Here is a 16568-nt window from a genome sequence, read left to right on the forward strand (position 1 = left end):
ACATTTCTACCATCTAGAATTTCTTTTCTTGTCCCCTTTAGACAACCACCATCCTCATAGGCATTTTTACGCAGTATAATATTTGTACTTCCTATTTCCTGAGCTCTTCATTCCTTCCTATAAATCAGTTTTCATCTAGTATTTTTTTTCTATTTAGCCTTGTGACTTTTTGTTTAATTTTGTTTTGTTTTTGTTTTTAGATAGCAAGCATACAAGCAAGGGAGTGGGGACAGAGGGTAGGAGGGGAGAGAGAGAATCTTAAGCAGTTTCCATGCCCAATGCAGAGTTGGACACAGGGCTCGATCTCACAACCCTGAGATCATGACCTGAGCTGAAATCAGGAGTTGGACATTTAACTGACTGAGCCCCTAACTTTTTTTATACTGTAGGCCTCCTGCAATAAATCCCCACAGTCTCTTTTCTTTAAAATGTCTGTATTTCACCCTCACTTTTGGAGGACATTTTTACTAGAAATAGACTTCTGGGTTGGCAGTTGTTTTAATTATATATTGCCACTGACAATGTTGAATTTTACCTAGTCCTATGCTCCTGGGAAATAGTGGTTCAAGGAATCTTCCACCTTTTGTGTTTAGGAAAACAGCTTACTGCAATTAACTACCCTTGCCCATGTAACCTAGACAAGACTCATGGATGCCCTCCTTTGGCAAAGCCAGACATAGATCCTCCAAATTACTGTTTTCTGCTTTGCAAATTGTTAACTGAACTGCTTGTATCTACTGATCAGTTGTAACAAACTGCTTATTTTTTAAAATATTTTATTTATTTATTCATGAGAGACACAGAGAGAGAGGGGCAAAGACATAGGTAGAGGGAGAAGCAGGCTCCATGCAAGAAGCCCGATGTCAGTCAAAGGCAGATGCTCAATGACTGAGCCACCCAAGCATCCCACAAAATGCTTGTTAACCAAACTTCTATAAGACTCTTTTTCCCTTAGGTCCCTTGAATGATGCCACCTGTGCTCATGTATAGTCTGTTCATTTTTTTTTTTTTAAGATTTATTTTACAGTAGGGAGAGGGTCAGAGAGAGAGAGAGAGAATCATGAAGCAGACTTCCCACTGAGTGCACAGCCTCATGCAGTTTTGATCCAGGACCCTGAGATCATGACCTGAGCCAAAATCAAGAGTCGGCCTCTTAGCCGACTGAACCACCCAGGCACCTGCTGTGTATAGCCTCTTCTTAAGAGGTCCAGAAAGTAGGCTGGCTTCAGGGTACATTTTTTGATCTATAGTCTGATCATGTCACTCTTCCATCCTACTTCCTAAACCCTATTTTTTCTAGCCTTGTTTGTTCCTTTCTACGGGAGGAAAATGTTCTTTACCTAATTCTCAAGATGCTTACAGATCTTATGGTCAAAATGCTTTTTCCATTTCAATTGTCCCTTCCTCTTCTCCTTGCAATAATCCTTTTGAACACAGGCTCTCTTTACGAAGTCCAGATTTGTTTCCTTACTTGATACTGTGCAACAACCAGAATACTTAAGTGCTTTTTGAAAAAGCATTTTATTATATCTTCATGATTCCATGGGCTCACTGGGATCATCTGCATAGTTCTTCTGCTCCATGTAATGTCAGCCAGAGATGCACCAATTTGGGTGCTCAAATGAGTTAAGAAGTCCAAGATAATTCACTTGCATGGCTTGGGGTTGATGCTTTTGGCTGGTAGCTCAGCTGGGCTGTTGACTGGAGTGCTTACACAGGACCTTCCTAATGGCTTGGACTTCTCACTGCATGGCAGCTGGGTTCAGAGAGGGAGCAAATATTCTAGGAAAGAGGAAACACAAGCTGTCAGTCCTCTACAGGCTTAGACTCAGAACTGGCATGGTGTCACTTCAGCCATATTCCATTGTCTGAGCAGGGACAGAGCCAGCATAGCTTCCAGGGGAATTTAAATAAATTCCATCTCTCCTTGAAAGGGATGATAAAGAATATATGGCCATCTTTACCTTATCACAACATTCTTTGCACTGCTTTTAACATATCTTTTCACTGTTTCCTGCCCGCTGTTGTTTCTGATGAGAAATCGGACATCATCGTTATCATTATTTGCTATATGTAATTTTGTCCTCTCCCCCTACTCCATTCTAGTTTAAGACTTTATCTTTCCTTTTCAGCAACCTGATAATTGCCTAGATGTGGTTCTTTTTATAGTTATCTGCTTGGGCTTCACTGAGCTTCCTCAATTTGTAAGTTACTGTTTTTCACCAACTTGGGGGATTTTTCAGTCATTATTTATATACTTTTCCCCCCTTTATTTCTCCTATCCTCACAGACCAGTTAGTTTTTGTGGAGAAGGAGAACCGCAGGCCTTGTTTATGGATTTAACAGCATAAATCCTTTTCATGGAGGGAGGGAGAGAGGGAAAGAGAGAGCAGCGAATTGGGTCCCCTTAAGAAAAACACTCCTCCAAGACCAATGACTGGGGAATCAAGAGGAACTGATGACGAAAAATTTTTTGCCAACAGTGGAGTTAAAATTTGAGGTTTTAAAAGTCTGTGCCAGGGCAGGCAGTGGTGCTCCTGGGGAGAGGGAGGGGAGAAAGTCTGGAAGGGGATGGCGAACAGAACAGAGTGATGTTGGGATCTCCTGGGCCACACTGGGAGAGAAAGTGCCCCTTCCTGGAATACATTTGGAAGAGGGTATATTGCCTCTCCAAGGACAAGGGACCTGGCGGGCACAATTGAGTGGCCATTCAACAGGGAACAGAGGCACATGCTGAAGGCAGATAACGGGGCACCTGGGTGGCTCATGGTTGAGCATCTGCCTTTGGCTCAGGTCCTGATCCTGGGATCCAGTCCTGCATCAGGTTCCCCACAGAGAGTCTGCTTCTCTCTCTGCCTACATCTCTGCCTTTCTCTCTCTGTGTCTGTCATGAATAAATATATTAAATCTTTTTAAAAAAACAACAACAACAAAGAAGACAGATAGCCTGGTTGCAACTGGTGCAGCCACTCTGGAAAACTGTGTGGAGGTTCTTCAAAGAGTTAAAAATAGAGCTGCCCTACGACCCAGCAATTGCACTGTTGGGGATTTACCCCAAAGATACAGATGCAATGAAACGCCGGGACACCTGCACCCCGATGTTTATAGCAGCAATGGCCACGATAGCCAAACTGTGGAAGGAGCCTCGGTGTCCAACGAAAGATGAATGGATAAAGAAGATGTGGTTTATGTATACAATGGAATATTACTCAGCTATTAGAAATGACAAATACCCACCATTTGCTTCGACGTGGATGGAACTGGAGGGTATTATGCTGAATGAAGTAAGTGAGTCGGAGAAGGACAAACATTATATGGTCTCATTCATTTGAGGAATATAAATAATAGTGAAAGGGAATATAAGGGAAGGGAGAAGAAATGGGTAGGAAATATCAGAAAGGGAGACAGAACGTAAAGACTGCTAACTCTGGGAAACGAACTAGGGGTTCGAACTAGGGGTGGTAGAAGGGGAGGAGGGCGGGGGGTGGGAGTGAATGGGTGACGGGCACTGGGGGTTATTCTGTATGTTAGTAAATTGAACACCAATAAAAAATGAATTAAAAAAAAAAAGATGTGGAGTTTTAAATCCCAGCCTGGCACCAGAGATAAAACACAGGAGAACTATGGTACTGGGTGTGCCCATGGCCAGGCACAGACAGAGGGCAGAGATCTAATGGAGGCCTGGGCCACAGGAGGAGAGATTGTTCTCTTTTCTGTGAGGGCCTCCTGAACAGGGGTAGGTGGGAGTTCCCCTCCCCTGGGATGAGACGGTAGGGTGAGACCATGAAAATGCCCACCCACCAGCATAGTCCGACTTCAGTGAGCAGCACAGCTACCTGCCTGCCCTGAGCCCAGCAGGGCCATCTTCATTAGGACAGTTCTGACTGTGAGCCAGCACAGCAGGCCTCTCACCCAGAAGACCAACATAGGCCACTGCATGTGCCAAGTCTACTGATCATAGAGTGCTCCAGAGCATCGGCTTCAGTTCTGATAGAAATTGCACCAGGCTCCTCCCTTTCCTTTTTTTTTTTTTTTTTCCTTTTCCTTTGGAATCAGTCTTATAGTTTTTTGTTCATTCATTTGTTTCCTTTTCTCCTTTTTTTGGTTAATGTTGCTGCTGCTTTTTTTTTCTCTTTATTTTTTTCTTTTTCTTTGGATGTAGCAGCATGTTTGTTGGTGTGGATTGGGAATGGACTGTTGCTTTACTGCAGACTGACGAAGGGGGGTGAGAAATCCTCCCAGTAGGCAGAACTTAATATAGACAAAAGTGAACAGAAGTGAGCATATGTATGGACCCTATAGCACTGGCAAGTGGCTTGAGTGTTTAGGTTTGGCCTTAGAAGGAACATGATTGCATGTCAGAAATAGAGAATTCTGAGGAAGAAGCATATATATGAACCTATAGAAAAATGCCCCCAACTGAATCCATGCGTCTCAAGTGAATACATACCAGAGAAGATGCACCTTGAATGTAGCATTGAACAACCAGGTGGATAGACCAGCTGGTTATCCCAGTGATTGAATCATGAGCTGATGAATGTAATAACTATGTTTTCTAGGCTAGAGTTTATTCATGGACCCAACAGCTTGGGCTCCCTCACACAGACACTAATTGAGCTGATTCACTCTGAGCTCATAATGTTATACCATCCATTGAAGAGAGATCAAATATGTATTTGGTTTTAACTTTATTACAATTAAATGAAATGAAATACTTCCAAAGTGGGAGTGACACCAATTCATCCTTACTGAAATTGATACATATTCTGGGGATAAGTTTTCCATTACCATCTGCAGTACTTCAGCTCACTGTTGCAGGAAACAGAGACTGTCTGTTTTACTGGCATGGGACCTCACATAATATCTCTGTGGACAATTGACCCTCTTTATAGCAAAGAAGGCATAGTAGTGGGAATATGGCCATGGGATCTACTAGTCCTGCCATATACTTTGGCACCCTGAAGCTTCCAGCCTGAGAAACTTGGAAAAACTCTTAACGGCACACCTATGTGTGGCTGGAGTGCTTTACTTCATGATATGGTATTTACTTTGAATCAATAGCCATGATGTGCTGCAGTGCCCCAAGAGGCAGAGACCATAAGTGGGAGTGGGAGTGACCCCTCTCAGTATTACTTTTAGGAACCATCTTGAACAAATTGTGCACCCTCTCCTTACTATTATAGATTCATTAGAAGTCATGGTTCCTGGAGCAACGTTCTACTAGGGCCCCAGTTGGGATTTCATTAGACTTAGCACTCCATCTGCTATCTGGTCTTCTGGAGTTTTTTAGTCCAATAGAATAGCAGTAAAATATTGGAATTACTGTATCAATAGGAATAATTGACATGATTATAAGGAGATAAGGTTGATACCTCATAGTAACAGCAGAGCAGGATATGACTGGAATGTAGGAGATTTACTTACCATCCTCTTGATATATCAATGTCCACTGATACCCATGACCAGGAAATTGAAGTAAATGTAATTTAACAAGTGCATAGTAAGCATAGACACAGACCTATCAAGAACAAAAAGTCAAAAAAAAAAAAAAGAACAAAAAGTCTTTGTTACCCCATTGGGCAAGTAACCTAAACAAGCATGTGAGCTAGCCAAGGGTGTAGGAAATTTCTAATGGGCAGGATATAAGAGAGGCAGTTAATATCATTGCTGCCTAAAGACTACCTACAGCAGTGGAGACTGTAGCTCATCTATTCTCTTAATACAAACCTCCTTTTTAGAAACTTATCAGCCACTGTCTTAAAGACTTGGTCACAGAAATGAGTGAACTTTACATAGGGCATGTGTGGATCTAAGCAGTGCAGACATTTTCTGTAGCAAAAGTTGTGGGGCCCTATTTGTGTCCTACCAGCCTTGACCTTTTCAGCCGACACTAATCCAATCTCCAGATGCCAGTACCTGCATGTTTTCTCCTGAGGGCTTTCTCTGCCTACCAGGTTCTGCTTTTTTTGGTGCATCCAGCAGGCTAGTGTGACATGAAATTAATTTCCTTTGAGAGAATTTTTACCTAGTGACTGGCAGGAGCTGGTACATAAATATTTCAGTTCCCTCATCCCTTGGATGGGGTAACTTTGAGGTGCATGTTTTATACCATATCCTAAAATTCACTGGTTGTATTGGGCTCCAGTTATCCATAGTGTGGAATTACTTGAAAAACACATCTTTTTTTTTTCTTGCCCACCTCCATTCTTTTTTTTTTTTTTTTCCTATTCTGCTAGTGTTTCCTGAGATAATCTCTCAAATAAACTTTTTCACACTCAAAACCTTCTATCAGGGTCTGCCTTCAGAGGAAACCCAAACAAAATTAACTTAGTCTACCATTTTGTGGAGCATCAGGATTCTACAGATTTCCTGAGGAAAACACTGTATGTTAGTTAGGTTCATTTCTGTCTCTCCTCATTTGAGGGAATTTGGCTCCTCAGGAATTCTATTTTATCTCATCAACCCAATGAGATTGCCAAAATGCCTGGTTTTCAGCTAACACTTACCCTCTCTTCCTCCAACTCTTTGCTTCTCAACAAATGGCTTCAGTAGAAAAACAGCTGCCAAATCTCTACTCTGCAGTTCTCTCCTCTCTCAAATCTTGTCTTCTCTTATCCTGGCAACATCAGCAACTCCCCATTGCCTTTATACAGATGTTCATGTTTTATCTGGATACATCTATTCATTCTTAATTGGAGCATTGTTCTATCACCTGATATTTCATAATAGCTGGAAGCCTATTCATCAAATAATTATATTTTTAAGTTCTAGAAATTCTGTTTGGTTCTTTTTCAAATCTGCTTGGTAACCGTTTGTAATTTGCTGTTTTCTCCAGCTTTTCAAGCTTGGTTTTAATTTGCTTTGAACTTCTAAAATGAGACTACTTAGTAGTCTCTATCTGTGAGATCTGAGATCTAAATTCTCCATGTACATGTTTCAGGATTTTTTATTCTGATTCTTACACATGGTATTTTGCTTCCTTGTATGCTCAGCGATTGTTTTTTAATCACAATGGCTCATTTCTTTGGAAAATTATGTTGCTTGAGAATTTTTTTTGAAATTTCAGTTTAAGGTAAATTCTTCCAGAAAGGGTTTGCTTTTGCCTTAGCTAAGTGCTTGGAACATTACCAAGTATAGACAGTTCTTTGCCATGTGTATGGTTTGAAATGTTTTGGACCATATGAGTAAAGTGAAATTGGCTGGAAATTGCCATGAATCCTGACCTGTGCATACAGATTGCTCAAGGATAATGTCCTCTGCTAGGCACCAAGGTATTTTCTCTGGTTTCATGAGAATAGCCCTTTGGAATCTTTTTTTTTATACAGGAGGATTCTCCTTTTAGACTTGGGCTTTGTCTTTTGCTGCCTGCCCCCTATTAACCTTGAAAGTTATGATCATGTTCCTCAGAGTTCCACAAATGTCTTTAGGGTAAAAGTGGCTCTTTTTTATGAGTTCTCTCAGTTTTTACTATGATATATATTTTGGTGTGATAAATTACTTATTTATTACTAGTTACTATATGCTTTTAAGAATATTTTTAAAAATAGAATTTATTCAGCATTAAATTTTTTTTCAGAAAATTAGGATCAAATATCTAATCAGCTGTAATACCCTAATAAACATAAATATTTTTAGAGAGCTTTTTGAAATGTATGGCATAACCTCCATTTGGTGAACCCTGATAAAAGAAAAAAAACCTAGATCAATAATTAGACTGAGACAAATTCTCATTATAACATTTACTACCTTGTCCAAATCCATGTAGCTCATTATCATCCATTTTATGGTCCTACTCATGTTTCTCAGAATTTTTTTCATTGAACTTATTCTCAGAAAATAAATTAGGACACTATTGTTTTAAGGCAGCTACTATTCACCTAAATTTACATGGATTTCCAGCCTTGATCCACCTAGACTGGAAAAATACCACCAAGTGTTTTGAGCACACATTTCTTCCTTGAAATGAAGATGAAAATATTTTGCAGAAATGTTCTAAAGAATAACTGAAAAAACTCACTAATTTGCAAATATTTATTAGGTAGTGACAACGTGTTAAGCTATGTGATGATTAATTTAACTAAAACATTGGCTCTTCTTGGCTCTTGAACCTGCCAGCCTTTGGACAGGACCTATACAATTGGCTCTCCTGGTCCTCAGGTCTTTGGACTCAGACTGGAACTAAACCATTGGGTAGCCTGGGTCTCCAGTTTGCCAACTCACACTGAAAATATTGAGACTTATCTGTCTGTATAATCACATGGGCCAGTTCCTTAAAAGTCTCTTTTTATAAGATGTATATAGAATACACATCCTCTTGGTTCTGTTGTTCTAGAGAACTTTGACTAATACAGGCCCTAAGCTATGCACCAGTGTGTGCATATATGTGTGACATAGTACTTGTCATGGAAGAACTTGTCATTTAATAGGTTTATGAGAGCAGATTTTTCATACTTGTTAGTTTTCTTTTCCTTTAGGCATCCTAATTAAATGTGGGTATGGAGGGCCATTAAAATATTAAAAATGCAGGAAGAATTAACATTCTTTCTCTTAGTAGATACATGATACATGTTTTTAAACACCTAGATGTTATACATAGGGAAAATGAAGGATGATCGATAAAGATTGAAAAAGAATTTGGCCTTACAGGCCAAATACCAATGGACTAATGAAAATGAAATGCAAAAACATTGGTTTTAAAACAGACAAAGCATTCCTTGACTAAAGAAAGTGAGAAAGATTAATCACAGTTTTATTTTTTTAATGCAGCAATAATAAAATATTCTATCCCTGCACTCCATACACTAGAATGTTGCAAAAACAAATCTCTATTACCTGAATCTCATTAATCTGAATAGTACTGATCATTAGAACAGGGTATCTATGAAGATTGAGGTTCCTAAATATCCTGAACTGTAATTTTGAAAGGAAATGAAAGAGATTTACTCCCTAAAATAATTTGTGAGCTTCCCTAAAACCTCCTATAGAAACATAGATCTTTCAATTATGTTATTAATTCTCATACATTTAATCTACATTTTCCAGCTAAATGGTCTTTGCTTTGATTGTGTCTTCTGTCTTATTTGTACTGATGAGACATTATTTTAAGGATGTTTTCCTCTCTCCTATAAAAACAATTAAGGAAAATATTATTTCCAATACTAACAAACACTAACTTTGTGTTTCATTCAATTCAACATTTAGTAGCATCTCCCAGCTGACTTTCTATGCAATGAAAAGAAAGAAAATGCCACAGTAAAGAGAAACAGCTGTTTCTTCCAACATTATAAGTCTTATAAATCCCTTTTTGTGAATAAAATGTAATCATCCCCTTTATTTCCAAAGGTAGGGGAGATCAGCTCCAAATAATGACAATCAGAAACAAAGGTGGCTAACAATCTCCTTCAAACAATGGATATATATGTATGACCTAGAGTTCCCCATTTTCAATTCTTCTTGGAAGAAAATAAAGAGAAGTTGGTTATAATAACAATCATCTTCTTTCAAATGAGGATCTCAGATTTTGAAAAGTTCTTCCTTAAGATGTCAGCACTGAAGAATAGGTTCAAATTGTCAAAGCTATTTGCAATTGATATTGCAGGAAAGTTTTAACGATAGGGAAATCAGTTTGTGTCAAAGCAACTTAGGCCATTAGTGAATACCATTTTCTCCATCTGTCAAACAAATAGCACTGAACATCTTTTGAACAGCTGTTCAAATTAGCATAAGCTCAAGGCCTGAGGCCTAAATATGTAATTTGGCTGACCCTGGTAGTAATTGTGCCTTACCAAGTGAGTGTTTGTGAAAATACATTTTGTCACTGCTTCTGGCCTTCTTTTGAACATTTATGTCATTTTTCTGCTTTTGCAACTTGTGATGGTATTCTTTTATTTATGTATTTTCTCTAATTATTATCAGCTGTCACTTAGACCCTAAGCCTGTTTTTGCTACTTCTACTCATAATGGCTTAAGCTAAACCATGTGCTAGATTGTTTTAAACTCATTTTTCCTATGATAGAGATGAACTCAAGTTGCCCGAAAAAAGTGCATATTGGCCTTTTAGGAAAGTTTACTCAAGGTGCACGGTCTCTATTTCAACTTTTATGTAGAAAACCAAAGGAGAACCATCTGAGGAGCAGAAATCAGAAAAAAGCCTACAACATCAGGCCTGAGCTACCATTTACCATTTCCTGTTGGGCCTCACTCAAGCTTTGCGGTGGGGATTGATTTCTCTCTCTCTCTCTCTCTCTCTTTCTGGAGACAACATATGGAGACCATGAATCTGAAAAGAAAAGACACTGTGAGAGTGAAGACAGAAGGTGAGGCAAGGTAGGGAGAGGAAAAATAGGGAAGAATTCTAAGAGAGCCTGAAAATGCAAAGCTTTTATATTTTCCATAAACAAATCAATCAAATTTACAACTCTGCATCCTTGAGAAGGGTTTTAGGTGCTCTGGTTCTTATGGTGAAGTTGGAAGAGTACAATCTTTGGGCTCCAGGGACAAGGAAGAATTATTTAGAAATTGAGGCAATTCTTGTTGGATATCTTTAGTAATTACAGAGTTATGACTGCTAAATAAATCAATACATTTGTATTTGTAGTAGACCATTTAAGCAAAATAGGTCAATGTACTAATGCTACTTACAGGAAATTTCTGTTGAAAGAATAATCTTTAAGTGGATACATGGATGCCTTCCAAATTGATCTCTAGCATAGACCTTTCTTTTTTTTTTTAATTTATTTATTTATGATAGGCACACAGAGAGAGACAGAGAGGCAGAGACACAGGCAGAGGGAGAAGCAGGCTCCATGCACCGGGAGCCCGACGTGGGATTCGATCCCGGGTCTCCAGGATCGCGCCCTGGGCCAAAGGCAGGCGCCAAACCGCTGAGCCACCCAGGGATCCCCTAGACCTTTCTTCTCTTAAAGAAAAATTGCACTAGACAGAGTTAAACCAGGGCAGGGAAGACTTTATTCAAGACTATTGCTGTAGGCCACCTGTGTTTGCTAATTTATGCTTGTCAAGTTTAGGCTCTTACCTTCCCACAAAGACTGGGAGATGGGGTCGCTATCTTTCTTGATGATTACATTTCAAAAGGATAGGGCCCAGGTCCTAGAAAAGGACATTCATGGATTGTAAAACTCACAAGAGGTGAAAGAAGATTTACATATCAAAGGGGCAGAGAAAGAATTGAAAAATTACAAGTTTTCTAAAGTAAATGATCTAAGGAAAGGGAGCCTCTAATCAAGAAGAAACCTGTCTAAAACTTAGTCAAGCTGAGGAGAACATTAAGATCTTGTTGGCTACCCTGGAACTGTAACTGCTACTCAGCATTACCATTGGATGTCTAACTGGCACCTAGAAAATCATGTCCAAACTGATCTCCAAGTCTTCTTCCACAAAACCATTCCTCCCATAGACTCCCAGCCTCAATAATGATAGATCTCAGTAAAATCTTAGAGTCATCCTGGTCTCCTCTAAAAAAAGCATCCAGAATCCAACAATATCTCATTATCTGTACTGCCCCACATGTTGATTATTAAAATAGGTCAAATGGCCTCCCTGCTTCTGATTTTGTCCCCTGTCCCTTTCATTTAGAAGCCAGAGTGAGCCTTTGAGAGCATACGCCTGATTGTTTTCCTTTGTTCAAAACCTTCTAATGGCTCCCATCTCATTCAGGATATAATCCAAAATTCTCAGTGACATCCAATGCCCTACTTCCCTCACCTCACTTTTCTCCTACAGCTCTCTTTCCCCTCTTCCCTACTTTAATCACACTGGCCTCCTTGCTAATCCAGGAGCACACTAGGACCTAGTCACTTGCTAATCCCTCTAAGTAGAATATCTTCCCAGGATATCCTGATGGTTTTCTTCCTCCCAAATTTTAGGTCTCCACTCAAATGTGCCTTTCTCAATGAAGGTTTCCATACCACAGTTTCTAAATCATGACCCTCTTACACTCTGTTTCCTTATTTTTCTCCCTAGCATCAATTGCCATGTAGGTTACTATATATTACATTGGTCCAATTTATTATGTCTCTCTCACTTAGACCCTATATTCCCTGTTACTCTTATATTCCCATTGCCTAATATAAGGCCTGACATATGTTAAATGCTCTGTAAATATTTATTGAGTATTGAATGAATTACTGTCTCTAAAAGACATACACACAGAAATAGAAAATTCAGAATCAATGTATCTGTTCAGCATCATTTGCACCCCCTTCTAAATTCTTCCCTGTATCTCTTCCCAGTAAAGTCTAGGTTAGATTCTATAAATAAAAAGCATTCAAGTAAGATTTGGGGAGCAAAAATCCTCCTTCCCCAGTTGTATAGGGCCAACTGGTAAGGACAGATGTAAAGTGTGTGCCCCTTCCTGGGCATTCCCTTATGACTCATCTGTTCTAGAATCTTGATAGTAGACTCTTTACCTCTTGAAAGTCTGTGACTGTTTTTCCTGACCTATAACCCTTTAGCTTTTTCAGTGGTTTTATAAGTCACAATCCCCTTTATTAAATTCATTCTTGTCTGCTTTTGCTACCAGACCAAACTCTAAATAATACTCTAAATTTACAAGTATGAATGCATCAACACAGGTACACTTAAAAATATATGCAATTAAAAAAAATCTTCAACTACAATATTGACTCTTTTTCCTGGTCTGATCTTTCACTTCTGGTCTTTAGTTCTGTCATCTAATTGCCCCCAATAAAGACTGCACCAATTCTGTTAGAATCTACAGTTTAAGGCAAATGCTTAAAGCTTTCTAAGCTGAGTGCTCTCTTTTTATCTTTACTGATTTGATAAGTCAAAAATGATATATTTTTTTAAAAAATCTTGTCATTTTTGGGCCATATTTATTCAGAATGTATATATTTTTATGGCATCCATATGTATTTTTTAAAAAAGGCCTTAGTAAGATATTTTCCCTCCATTTTTATATAGGTTTTTTTCCCCTACATTTTCTCTCTCATTTGAAATACCAGCAACATTTTCCTCTAAGTATTTGGATATTTTTATTCTATTTCCAATCTTTCAGTTCAAATGCACTGAATTGAGTATATATTTTGTTGCTAATTCTAGTCTGTTTCAGTTACACTTGCATTGTAGTTTATATCTGAAACACAGGATCTTCATAATTCTTATTCTTTCAAACTTCTGCAGTACTTGCTGTTTGTACAAGGGTGTAAGGACCTTTATTTGAACTGCCTAAACTTTCCTTTCAAATTGGATTAGAACTGCAACATTGGTAAGGCCAGTTGGGAAGACTACAGATAATTTTAAGTCTTCTCAATATTGCTTTTTTTCATTTTTGACTTAATGTTTTTATGTTATGCGTTTGAAGAACCACATTTTGGTTTTATCAACTGTCTTTTTTTCTTTTTCTACTTTCTTTTTTAAAAAAATGATTATTCATTCCTACATTCATATTTTCATTCTGCTTTCTTTGTATTCTTTTGTTATTGTTTTTATCTGTTTTTATTTTGTGTGTGTGTGTATGTGTGTATGTTCTAATAAGATCAACACCTAAAGTAGGGCTCTAACTCACAACCCTGAGATCACAAACCGCATGCTCTACTGACTTAGCTAGCCAGGTGCCCCATCATTTTTTCTAACTTATATTATTGAATATATATTTAAATCAATAAATACTTTTTTTTAGTAATAAAAGCATATAACACTATGAATTATTTGGAAATAGGTTTGGATCATCCCTTGAAATGTGACATGTAATTCTCGTTTTCTATAAATATTTTGTAATAACTCTTTTTTTTTTGTTATAATGCTCTTAATTCCAGCTCCGTTTCTGATTTTATTCCTTATGCTGTGATCGGTTTCTGTTTTTAATTACAGTATGATTACACTATGATCTGTAATTACACTGCTTTCTACACCATAGGATTTCTGAATATTTGCTTTGTGGTATAGTATCTGGTCACATGTTATTGCAAAGGTTTTCATTTTCAGGCACTTGCCTTTTAACTTTATGGCATGTTTCATGATATAAAAAATTTACAAAGGTTTTCATTTTCAGGCACTTGTCTTTTAACTTTGTTTATGGTATGTTTCATAGTATAAAATATTTACTCTTTTTGTAGTTAAACCTGTCTATCTTTTCTGGCTTCTGAGTTTTATGTCTTTGTTAGTGAACTTTAAGTTAAATTCCACAAAATTATATAATCATATTTAATTCTACCAAACTAGACTATTTATATTTCCTAAAACTGAGACTACACATTTATACCACCATATTTCTCCTACTCTTTCTTCACCCTCAGAATGGACTTCCTTTCATCTTCATCTGTAGAAATCCTGCTGAATCTGAAGATAAATTCCAAAGCTAATCTCCTCTCTAAACATTTTCCAGTTTGTTTCCATCAGCAATCAGAAGCCCCTCTCCCTTTTCTGATTCCCACTGCACATTACGTGTACCTTTCTTGTCACATTGCATATTCTGCCTTGAGTTAAGATTAATTCAGTGTTTGCCTTTCCCTTCCATTGGATGTATACTGCCTTGAGCACAAGAACTGCTGTTTAAAAGATATATGTATTTATTTGAGGAGAGAGGACAGGGAGCATGAGCATGGGGAGGGCCAGAAGGACAAGCAGACTCCCCACTGAGCACAAAGCCCAACTTGGGGCTCAATCCCAGGACCCTGAGATCATGACCGGAGCTGAAGTCAGATGCTTAATCAACTGAACCACCCAGAACTATGTGCCCTAGAACTGCGTTTTATTCATGCTTGTTTTCCCTGGTATAAAATCTGGCACACAGTAGGCTCTTGGTTAATATTTACCATTCTTGGATTGTTTTAGTGTAGGAGAGAGACTTTCTCTGATTTAAAACCAAAGCACTCAGTTCTGTTTGTTGAGAGTTGCTTGGGAAGAAATGATGGTTACTTTGCCAGCCTCAAGTATCCATCTTGACTAATCCAATGTAAGATGAACTGCAGAGACCCAGGCATGCTCAGAAATGCTAGACCAACTTTTAACTTAATATTTCAGAAAATAGAGTTATTACCATTGTTTCTGTTTCACATTACTAGGCTTGATGAATAGATTTCTCAGCTTCGGTTTTGAAGACATTTGAATAAAAACACTATCTATAAAATACTACTAGAGAACTGGCTGTTTCAGATCAGGTTGGCCTAAAACACACTTCTTTTATCCACAAACAGCCCTTCTGTTTGCCTCAGCAGTTCATTTGTGGAGAATAATCCCTGGGCTTGATTTTCAAGATATCCCCTCAAAAGCTCTCTGGTAGGCTCTCTCATTAAGACTATCTGAGCCTTACCCAGCTGTGATCTTTCAGGTGAAGCTAACCTCTTCTCCAGACTTTGTGGTTTTTATTTGGCCTTTAGTAATGGTTTTGAGTGAGCTTATGAATCCAACATCTTTAATGAAGGAGCTATTTTTTGTTTGACACCTTTGAGGATTTATCTCACCATTCATAGTGGAGAATGAACTTTTCTATAAGAATGTTAGAGAACACCTGCACCACCCAGTTCATACACCATGCACACTTTCTGTGGGTCCTATTTTCCATTTTAACATGTTGGGGCTTTCTTATAAGGTACTGATATTGATTGGCAATGTATATGGGCTCCTATTTGATGTTATTAGATGTCATGGACTTTTGTATAGTTATTATATGTCCTGGGTGGATAAAGAACACCCCTCAATCCCATAGCCATTGCCAAAAGCAGGATGATCTGTAGCACTAGAATTGCATGACTGATTTTTCAATGGTGTTAGTTTTTCTTGTTTTAAATCAGTTTTAGGAGTATGAGGAAATTGTACTGAAATTTATCATGTCTTACATGTGTTTTAGTTTGCTAGGGCTGCCTTAGCAAAACGTCATAGATTGGGTGGTTTAAACAAGAGAAATTTATTTTCTCATACTTCTGGGGGCTGGAAGTCTGAGATCAAGGTGACAGCAGGTTTGGTTTTTGCTGAGGCCTCTTTCCTTGGCTTGCAGATTGCCACCTTCTCACTGAGTCCCCATATGACCTTTTCTCTGTATGCATGCATTCCTGATATCTGTCATTTCTTATAAGGATACCATATTATATTGGGTTAGGACCCACTTATATGACCCCATCTAACCTTAATTATCCCTACAAAGGCTTTATCTCCAAATACAGTCACATTCTATAGTAATCGGAGTTGAGACTTCAACATCTGAATTTGGGGGGGACACAATTCAGTCTATAACACCAAGGCCAATGGAAATACCATAATGCTCTACTTAAAGGAGACAGTATGTCTAAAGTGTTCAGTATGATTCCTAGCACATAATTAGGACTTAATCATTGGTGGTGGTCAGAGTTACTTTTCCTGCTGATATGTCAGTGGTTATTATTATTAATTATTACTAGTATTTAGTTAAGCAAGGCTATACATATAGCCACCAATCTAAGGTACAAGTGTTCTTACAACCATAATGTTCTTAACCTCTAGCCAGTGGCACTCTTATTTCAGGTGCTATTTGATATTGCAAAATCCAAGCCACTGAAAGGATTTGGACAGAATAGAAAAAGACATTTTAATAAACTGGAAATAGTAGAGGC

General features: G+C 38.3%; 2 long non-coding RNA genes across 3 annotated transcripts in view; one reads left to right on the forward strand and one right to left on the reverse strand.

Annotated features, from left to right (window-relative positions):
• The window catches only part of LOC140606495 (uncharacterized), a 226745-nt gene that overhangs the window by 187997 nt on the left and 22180 nt on the right, over window positions 1-16568 (forward strand). The window lies entirely within an intron of this gene.
• LOC140606494 (uncharacterized) lies at window positions 955-12378 on the reverse strand. Of its 2 annotated transcripts, XR_012008820.1 has the most exons (5): window positions 12166-12378; window positions 11036-11109; window positions 10182-10279; window positions 5425-5518; window positions 955-1782 (listed from the first exon to the last, which is right to left on the reverse strand). It is a non-coding gene; the product is annotated as an uncharacterized lncRNA (long non-coding RNA). The 2 variants fall into 2 exon arrangements; XR_012008819.1 differs by lacking the exon at window positions 5425-5518 and having other exon boundaries at window positions 956-1782.

The sequence above is a fragment of the Canis lupus genome, chromosome 16 (assembly GCF_048164855.1).
Source record: "Canis lupus baileyi chromosome 16, mCanLup2.hap1, whole genome shotgun sequence".
Taxonomy (NCBI): domain Eukaryota; kingdom Metazoa; phylum Chordata; class Mammalia; order Carnivora; family Canidae; genus Canis; species Canis lupus.